The following is a 9,403-nucleotide window of genomic DNA, read 5'->3' as shown; positions in this document are numbered from 1 at the left end:
GAGAGAGAGAGAGAGAGAGAGAGAGAGAGAGAGAGGCATAGACGCAGAGAGGGAGGGGGAAGGAGGAGATGGGAGGTGGGCAAGGCCCACCTAAAAGGGAACGTAGGGCATTTGCACGGGAGGTGCTCTTAGTGGCAGCAGCTGAGGGCTTAGCAATCCTGTCAGGCCCCAAGGGTAGACCAGTACAGATGCCTGTGTACTATTACAGGCTGGTACAAGATTGTTCTTTCTTTTTTTTTTTCCCCGAGGTTTTTACTTTTTAATTTACTTTTATGAGTGTTTTTTCTGCATGTATGTCTGTACAGCATGTGTGTATAGTACCCACAGAGGCCCCCAGAGTATGACTACTGGAACTGGAGTTATAGAGAGTTATGAGCCACCTTGTGGGTGCTGGGAATTGAATCCAGGTCCTCGCTGTGAAGCAGCCAGTACTCTAACTGCCGAGGAATCTCTCCAGCCCCCGGTGCAAGATTTAACCCCAATACTCAATGCAACGTACAATTAAAACCTATCAAATGGTTTATTTCTGAAAATTTCCACTGAACATTTCGAGCTGGGATTGGCCGGGGCAGGAGCTGCCCTGACTGGGAGGAGGACCGCGCTGTGTTCGTTCTGGCTCGGCGGAGACCCGAGGACGGTAAGTCTCGCTGTGGTAGCAGAGGAAGTATTTAGTGTGCCTGAGAGAAACGAGAGGTTTTGGAGAGAGGGCAGAAGGCCAGATGTGTGTGGCATTGTAAGATTCTGAGACCAGGAGACTGAGCCCAGCTCTGTTGATGAAGTCTTGGGATAAGGGCTTTCAGACCACCCAAGCCATCTGAAAGAGAGCTACCTAGAAGACACTCAGACAAGCTGAGCTGCCCGGAAAAGGCTAAGACTCACCAGGTTGCTGGGGACTGAACCTGGGGCCTGCAAGAGCAGCAAGTACTCCTAAACACGGAGCTGTCTTTCTAGTCCCAAAACTTGATTCTAAAGCTAAGGAAGACAAATTAACGACATTTATTAACACAGATAGGAAAATACCTTAAAAACAACACAGAACCAACGTAAATGAGGATGCCGTGAGTGGGAGGGGGAGCCGCTTCACCTGTGGGGGGGGGGGTGCAGGGCGCAGGGCTGGGTGTGTCCCCTCCGCACAAGGACAAGGGCAGCCGCTTCACCTGGTACAATATTTCCTCTTCTAAAAGGTTTAACAGAATTGGTTTTTAGATCCTTATATCCAAACACACGTCTTCTAGGTGGGCTCTTTTCATGCGTCCCCGCTAACACCTCCTTGAGAGGGAACAGCCTCCTTTTGGAGACTCCAGGGCACTTTCCCGGGGCAGAATAAACGCTTTCCAACAGCACCCACACGGATGTTTCAAAATCCTGCTGCCTGCTCTAGAAACAGCTGAGTTGCTGTTTATTAAAGCTGCAGAGTCGGTGGCTGAAGCCCTCAAATGATTCCCATGTGGTCCGTTTCCAGCAAGGAGCCCTGAAGTCTGTCTGTCGGCACTCTCCTTTCAAATCTATATGCACTTTTTGAAACATGATTTCTTTGAGTAGTTCTGGAACTCAAAGGCTGGCTATGAACTCAGAGAGATCTGCCTGCCTCTGCCTCCAGGAGTGCTGGGATTGAAGGCATGCACCACCACCCAACTATGAATTTGCATTTTATACCTTGAGACTTAAAAAAAAGATTATTTATATGTGTATGAATGCTCTATCTGCATGTATAAATTTATGCCAGAAAAAGGTATTAGATCCCACTATAGATGGCTGCGAGCCACCACGTGGTTGCTGGGAATTGAACTCAGGACCTCTGGAAGAGTTTTCTTAAGCACTGATTCATCTCTCTAGGTCCTACCCTGAGACTTTTGATGGCAACTGTTCCTTTCAATGATATCAATCTTTTTAAAATAATTATAATTGCTTTTCTGTAGTCTCTTTTTGTTTGTTTGAGAGGGATTTTTGGTGTAACAGCCCTAGCTGTCCTTCCTGAAGCTCACTTTGTAGACCAGGGTGACCTTGAATTCACAGAGATCCGCCTGCCTCTGCCCCTGAGTGCTGGGATTAAAGGCGTGCGCCACCACTGCCCAGCTCTTTTCTGCACTCTTGATAACTCCTGTTTTCAAATCCTTTGCTCGTCTTTTTCCTCTCAGTTCTCATTATAAACATGTCTAAAGCAGTCAGCAGCAGCTGCACCCAGACTAAATGCTCTGTTATCTCGAAGCTTACTTTTACAACAAATTAATCCATTATTTTGAGCCTCACTTAAATTTTTAGGACACAGGTACAATATAGCTGGATTCTGTGTCAGGACATCTTGGGAACAGCCTCTAGTACAACTTGCAATAGGATCTTGTTTTATCTGAAACCCCATATTGACCGTCTGGTCACCCGGACTCCCACTAGAATTTGCCATGAAACTTTGCTTTGCACATTCCGTGGCTGTTCTGTCCTGCGTCTCCCACGTTGTCTGGCTTGTGGGGAGAAGGTCTGGAGATCACACTGTTAGGCTTATCTCAGCCTAAACCACCACATTCACTGGCAAGAACCTCGTGCATGAGTTACTTTTCTTGTTGCCATGGCAAAATAGCTGACAAACTGCGCAAGAGCCAGAAGGCTTATTTTGGTTTCTGAGTTCATCACGGTGGGGAAAGCATGGTGGTTTAAGTGTTTTCATACAAGCTGGTAGGAGTGTGAGGCAGAGCTAGTCACGTGACAGTAGGCAGGCTAGACTGCAAACTAGACCCAAGGTGCCTTTAACCGTTAGAAATTCACCCCTACTGACAGCTGCCTGAAACTTCGTTACCCTCCTAGGGACAAGCAGTTAAAACATGAGCCAAATTATAATAGTTGGTGATGGTGTGTATCCCTGTGTGTGTGTGTGTATGTATGTATTACATTAGCATACATATGGGAACCACAGTTCTAGGTGGTTTGTCCTGAACCCACCACAAGCAAGCTCAAAGAGGTTGTAAGAGGCTGAGCAAGCTGAGTGGACATTCCTGAAGCATCTCTAGTTAGCAGTACAGCCAAGCTGGCTTGTGGAGTGAGGCTTGTGATTGTTCTCATGCTTGCCTGGTCGCCTGCGGCTCCACCACCATAGGGATGATCTTCTCTGCTGGTCTCTTCTGTAGATGGTGGTTTCACGTGCTGGCCTCATTCTCAGTCTTTTCTAATTGCCTTGGTGTTTTATCTCATTCTTGATATAAAAAATCTCTACCTTATTTTTCCTCTTAGCTTTGTTTACTAATGTCTTAGAAGCCAAATGACAGTGATTTGAAAAGTTGTTACATAAAGAGTAGGGACAGGTTTCTTTAAACATCTTGGTCTCAGGATAATTATTTTCCAGCCCAGATAAGATATATAATTTTACCTTCTATCCAAATTCCCTTAGAAAACAGCACACCTAAGCTTTTCTGTCTGCCATGTGGTCATGCTACTTTCCTGTCAAAAACTAAAATCGTCTTAATTTTGTTGGTTTAGACTGCAGGGGTGTGGAAGTCCCAAACAGGTAAAGACTCCTCTGTGAGTACTGTGGCCTGGCAATGCAGTGAACACACGCTGTAGTTTGGACCTGGCTTCTTGCCAGGTCTGGGAGGCGGGCAGGGCCCTCCTGAAGCTGCCTCTGTGTGTTCTGTCCTTAGAGGCCGAGTGTGGAAAATGCATGACATTCCTCATCTGGGTAGGAGAATGTCCTCATGGAAGACACTGTTCAGAGAGCACTGAGGAAAATTCCCCTGTCTGAGTGATTGATGGAAGACAGAATGACTAACAGGAGAGAGTGTGTGTCTTCTACTTCAATGGCGCAACGGTGACAGTATTTTTTCATTTATTTCTGAGTGGATAATTAAGTGTGGCTTGAACTGTAACTTGTGTTTGGTGGCTTTGCAAACTGTCTCCTGCAGAGGCAGCAAACTAGGATTTGAGTGGCCTGGTTGGGTCTCTCGTGTTGGGAGAAGATTTTGAATAGTATGTGCACCTTCAAGATGCCCAAAGACCAACATTTCTGTGACTAAAGTGCTCACAACTTAGTTGTATATTGTCATCTGACATATTGAGATGAGAATCAAGAAACAGCACACTTAAATTATATTTTAATTAGGAATAATCTGACTTTGACTTTTTTCAAGAAAGCTTCTCTATTGAGCATCTAGAAAATGGAAGGAATTGCCTTAAATGAGCTTTCATGACAAACATTTTAGGCACCTGCAGAATTTGACATTTTATTATCTGCCCAGTGATCACCCACTCTGAGGTGCTTAGTTGTATTGCTTCACTTTAGTGTTGTGGAAACACATATACTTCATGAGTGAAAATTTTGCAAGAAACGTGTTGGCCTGTGGTGGAGATTGCTGTGAATTGCTTTGTGTTCCTTGCTTCATTTCTGCACCACTGCCGACAAGGGGTCTGGGGCACACATGTGTGATTTCGTCTTTGGAAGTCATTCCCATCATGGCTCAAATCTTTTCTTACACTGAAGCACAATTAATAAAAACTCAGGGAGAGGAATTGGGGTTCATCTTGAAGATCTGAAAAGGAAAACAGCCAGCCACTGGCTCTTACATCGACCTTAGCCTGAAATGGCGATCCTGCCTCCAGGATCTCAGAATGAGACTGGCTGAGAGCTGTCTCCTCCCATTTTATATTCCTCTCTAGGGCTGGGATTAAAGGCGTGCACTACCTTCATTAAAGGCTTGCACTGCCCAGTTTCTATGGCTACTAGTGTGGCCACTGGGATTAAAGGTGTGTGTTACCATAACCTGGTCTGTAAGGCCGACCAGTGGGACTGTTTTACGCTCAGATCTTCAGGCAGTCTTTATTTATTAAAACAGAATTGAAATGCCACTACATTACACAATGTCTTTCCATAATAGATACTTTTCTTCTCTTACCTTAACCTTTTATTCTTCTTACAGTTCCAGAATAGCAATTCTGCAGCTCAATTTTCTATTTGCATTATAGATTTTATATGGAGGGTACTTCTAGTATTTGTTAGGATTTTATGTTAGTTTCTATATATTTTTTGCTTATATAAAATTGATCTGTGTTTGTTATTTCTCTACAAAGTGTATATACTTCCAGTACTCTGGGTGTTTGTAATTTATTTATTGTAATCTATTCCAGCAGTTCACTTTATCATCCTACATTCAGTTCTTGACAGTGCCATTCAGCTTTCATGAAGATGGTTTCATACTATGCATGGATATCCCAGAGGATACATCACCTGACTTATTTTCAGTGTCATTCTGGTCGTTTGCACTTCCATTTGACTTTTAGAACTAACTTTTTTATATAGACGAAATAGCTAGAATTTGGCTGCTCTCTCTGTCTCTCTCTCTCGGCTGGGTATAAAGTCTACTGGCCAAGCACACCTGTCCTTTGATAGGGAACTGTGGACATGATGGGCAGCAGGGAACATCTGGTGGTCACTTTGGGTACAGGAGGCTAGTTCTTAGACATAATTTAACCCTTTTCTCTTCAGTCAAAAGTGTTTTATTCCTCACAGCTGCTTTCCAGTATCTTATGGGTCAGATGACAATTTTTCAGTGTCTACAGCAGGTTTTTCAGTCTAAAGAGCACACTTTCATAACAATCTCTTAAGCTTTTTACTTGTAGTTTCTTTCATTTGAAAGGCTGCCTTTTTACTTCTTTGGTTCTCTCTTTGATTACCTGATAAACATCTGTTGGATCTAGTTTGTGTAACTCTATGCTCTATATTCTCCGTTCTTTACTTGGTTACTCTTCCTGTTTTACTTGGCTGGGCCTTTCGCCTGATCCTGCCTCATTTGCCCACAGTATTGTGAGTAGCCTCCCTCCACCTTCTACCCTTCTCCAAGCTTCTCTCTCTAATGAGCACGAACCGATGCTAGTCCCAGTCATTCTGTTTTTATTAAGTCTTTATATGTGAGTAAGAGTGCAGGATGTCTGTGTGTAGATTCTAGCACGGGCTTGCCATGGCATAGGTGAGGAGGCCAGAGGATATTGTTAGGTATTGATTTCCCCCTTACCTCTTGTTCAAGGCAGGGTCTCTTGCTATTCACAGTTGCAAATATTAGGTTAGCCGGCTCTTCATCTTCTTGTCTCCAACTCCCGTCTTACCCTAAGAGTGTGGGATTGCAAATATGCTTCCGTATTCAGTTTTGCATGAGTTCTAGGGATTTGAACCCAGATCCTCACACTTACCCACTGAATCATCTTCCCAGGGTCATTGGGACTATGGCTGGAGCCTTATGATAAGGAAGGAACACAGAAGGACAAGGAGTCTCCCAAACGTGTCTTAAAGCTATTTCAGGATTAGAGAAAATTAAACTCCAATCTACTTAGCCTGATGGATACAATATAATCTGTATCACCTAATTATGGAATTTACCTTATTTGTAAAGCTTGGTGTAAAACATTTCTGATGAAATTAGCTGGAGATTTAGGTTAACGAAGGGAAACAGTGAGTATAAAGTAGAATTACTAACAGTAACAAAAAGGGGGGGTTGACACCAAGTGCAGGTACAGAGGGGAGCAGCAGAAATCTTCACACAATTTAGAAAATATTTGGTAGTTTTGGAAAATATTGCCAGGTGGTGATGGCGCACACCTTTAATCCAAGCATCTGGGAAGCAGGGGCAGATGAATCTCTGTTTGAGGCCAGTCTGGTCTACAGAGTGAGTTCTAGGACAACCAGGGCTGTTTCATAGAGAAACCCTGTCTTGAAACACACACACAAAAACAAAACAAAACAAAACAAAGCAAAAAAACAAAACAAAAAGAAAAAGAAAAAAAGAAAAGTGCTGATAGCTATCTACCTCATGGCTTATTTTTTTCTACTCTGAGATATTGTCCTGGCCATTCTGTGTTTTCTATCAATTTGACACAAGTTAGAGCAATCTGAGAAGAGGGAATCTCACATGAGAAAATGTCCCCACCAGTTCGGTCTGCCCAAGTTGCTTTGGATCATAGCGCTTTCATCAGAGCAATAGGAACCATCATTAAGAGAGAAATTGGTACCCGGTTGTAGGACATTGCTATGACGGACTTGACTATGGTTTTGACGAGGATTGTGGTGGCATCTGGGCTTTTCATGGAGAAACCATTGAGGGTTCAGAGGTCAGTGGCCTGCCTGTGGGACCTTGGAAGATGAGTGTGAGGCCTGGCCTGGGAAGCTTCAGAGGGAAGTAAAGACTCTGTTGGGACCATCTGGTATTTTGAAGTAAGAATTTGTGGTTCTGGTTAGTTGGTGCTAAAGAATCGACTAAGATTAACATAAGACCAGCGTCATAAAGTGAAACCTTTACTGGGAAATTGATGCTGGTCAGTATTCAGAAGCTGTGGGCCACGGTCACGTCTCATATCAGCAGCTTAAGTTGGTAATGTTTAAGAGTCACTCAGGTGGTGCTGGTTTTAAAGGCGTGAAGGAGCCACGGAGAGCAGCCGAGGTCTGGCACCGTGAGAAGCCATCAAAGGCCAAGGGCTAAAGTACAGCCTCAGCTGCAACAGAAGCCCCGGGATTGAAGGGGTCATGAAGAGTAGCTGAGACTTGACATCGTGTGCCAGGGTAGAGTTCCTGAAGAAAGTCTAGAAGAGAGCTTTGGTGAAGGTGCCGCCCAGTCGCGGTAGAGACCAGTCCTGCGACGCAAACACTAAGGATAGCAGTACATGCTGAGTGGAGCCGGTGGCCACTGTAGGACAAGCTGTGTGTGCTGTGGGTGGCGGGGGCAGAGAAATGGAGCCCAGGGGATTGTAAGCGGGCCCTGGACTTCAAGTACTGAACTTTTTGCAATGCTGAATTTGGTTTTTCTTTGATTTGACTGTAACTATGTCCCGGTTCTTTCCTCTTGGAACATTTAATATGTTGTTTTCATTTAAAGGAGCCCACAGTTGAAAGTAGATAGACTTTGAACTTTGAAAGACATTTTGGATGTTTTAAAGAGACTGAAGTTTTTCTTTCTTTCTTTCTTTCTTTCTTTCTTTCTTTCTTTCTTTCTTTAAAAAACTATTTTTAGTTTATGTGCATTGGTGTGCATGTATGTCGGTGTGAGTGTGTTAGATCTTGGTTACAGACAGTTGTGAGCTGCCATGTGGGTGCTGGGAATCCAACTTGGGTCCTCTAGGAGAACAGCCAGTTCTCTTAACCACTGAGTCATCTCTCCAGCCTCTGAGACTGAAGTTTTAAACCGTTTGAATTTGTGGAACTGTTAAAGCATGAAATTTGGGTGTACTTTGTGACCACGAGGACAGGCAGAGTAATGGTCCATGTGAGGCAAGGAAGGACGTTTGGGCCTGGTGGGGGTGCTGGCATGTGCCTTTAATCTCTGAGTGCTTGGAGGTGCGGGGTTCACTTTTGACTGCAATATTCCAGGAGTATTCATGTGTCAAATTTGTGAAACTGTGGATTTATTTATTTTTGTATTGATTTTTATTGAGCTTGACATTTCTCTCTGCTCCCCTCCCTGCCTCTCCCCTCCCCCAAGGTCCCCGTGCTCCCAATTTACTCAGGAGATCTTGTCTCTTTCTATTTTCTACTTCCCATGTAGATTAGATCTATGTAAGTCTCTCTTAGTGTCCTCATTATTGTCTAAGTTCTCTGGGATTATGGTTTGTAGGCTGGCTTTCTTTGCTTTATGTTTAAAAATCACCTATGAGTGAGTACATGTGATAATTGTCTTTCTGTGTCTGGGTTACCTCACTCAAAATAATATTTTCTAGCTCCATCCATTTGCTGAAAATTTCAAGATGTCATTATTTTTCTCTGCTATGTAGTACTCTATTGTGTAAATGTACCACATTTTCCTTATTCATTCTTCAGTTGAGGGGCATTTAGGTTGTTTCCAAGTTCTGGCTATGACAAACAAAGCTGCTATGAAGATAGTTGAGCACATGTCCTTGTGCAACAATTGAGCATCCTTTGGGTATATACCCAAAAGTGGTATTACTGGGTCTTGAGGAAAGTTGCTTCCTAATTTTCTGAGAAATCGCCACACTGACATCCAAAGGAGTTGTACTAGCTTGCATTCCCACTAGCAATGCAGGAGTGTTCCCTTTACCCTACAACCTCTCTAGCATAAGTTGTCATTAGTGTTTTTGATCTTGGCCATTCTTACAGGTGTAAGATGGAATCTCAGAGTTGTTTTGATTTGCATTTCTCTGATGACTAAGGATGTTGAACATTTCCTTAAGTGTCTTTGAGCCATTTTAGATTCCTCTGTTGAGAGTTCTCTATTTAGGTTTGTACTCCATTTTTTATTGGATTATTTGTTCTTTTGATGACCAATTTCTTGAGTTATTTGTATATTTTGGAGATCATATCTCTGTCTGATGAGGGGTTAGTGAAGATCTTTTCCCATTCTGTAGGCTGTCGTTTTGTCTTGTTGACCATTTCCTTTGCTTTAGAGAAGCTTTTCAGTTTCAGGAGGTCTCATTTATTAAT

The sequence above is a fragment of the Alexandromys fortis genome, unplaced genomic scaffold (assembly GCF_014885135.2).
Source record: "Alexandromys fortis isolate MF-2015 unplaced genomic scaffold, M_Fortis_MF-2015_v1.1 scaffold_23, whole genome shotgun sequence".
Lineage (NCBI taxonomy): Eukaryota > Metazoa > Chordata > Mammalia > Rodentia > Cricetidae > Alexandromys > Alexandromys fortis.
Note: the sequence above shows the minus strand (reverse complement) of the source record.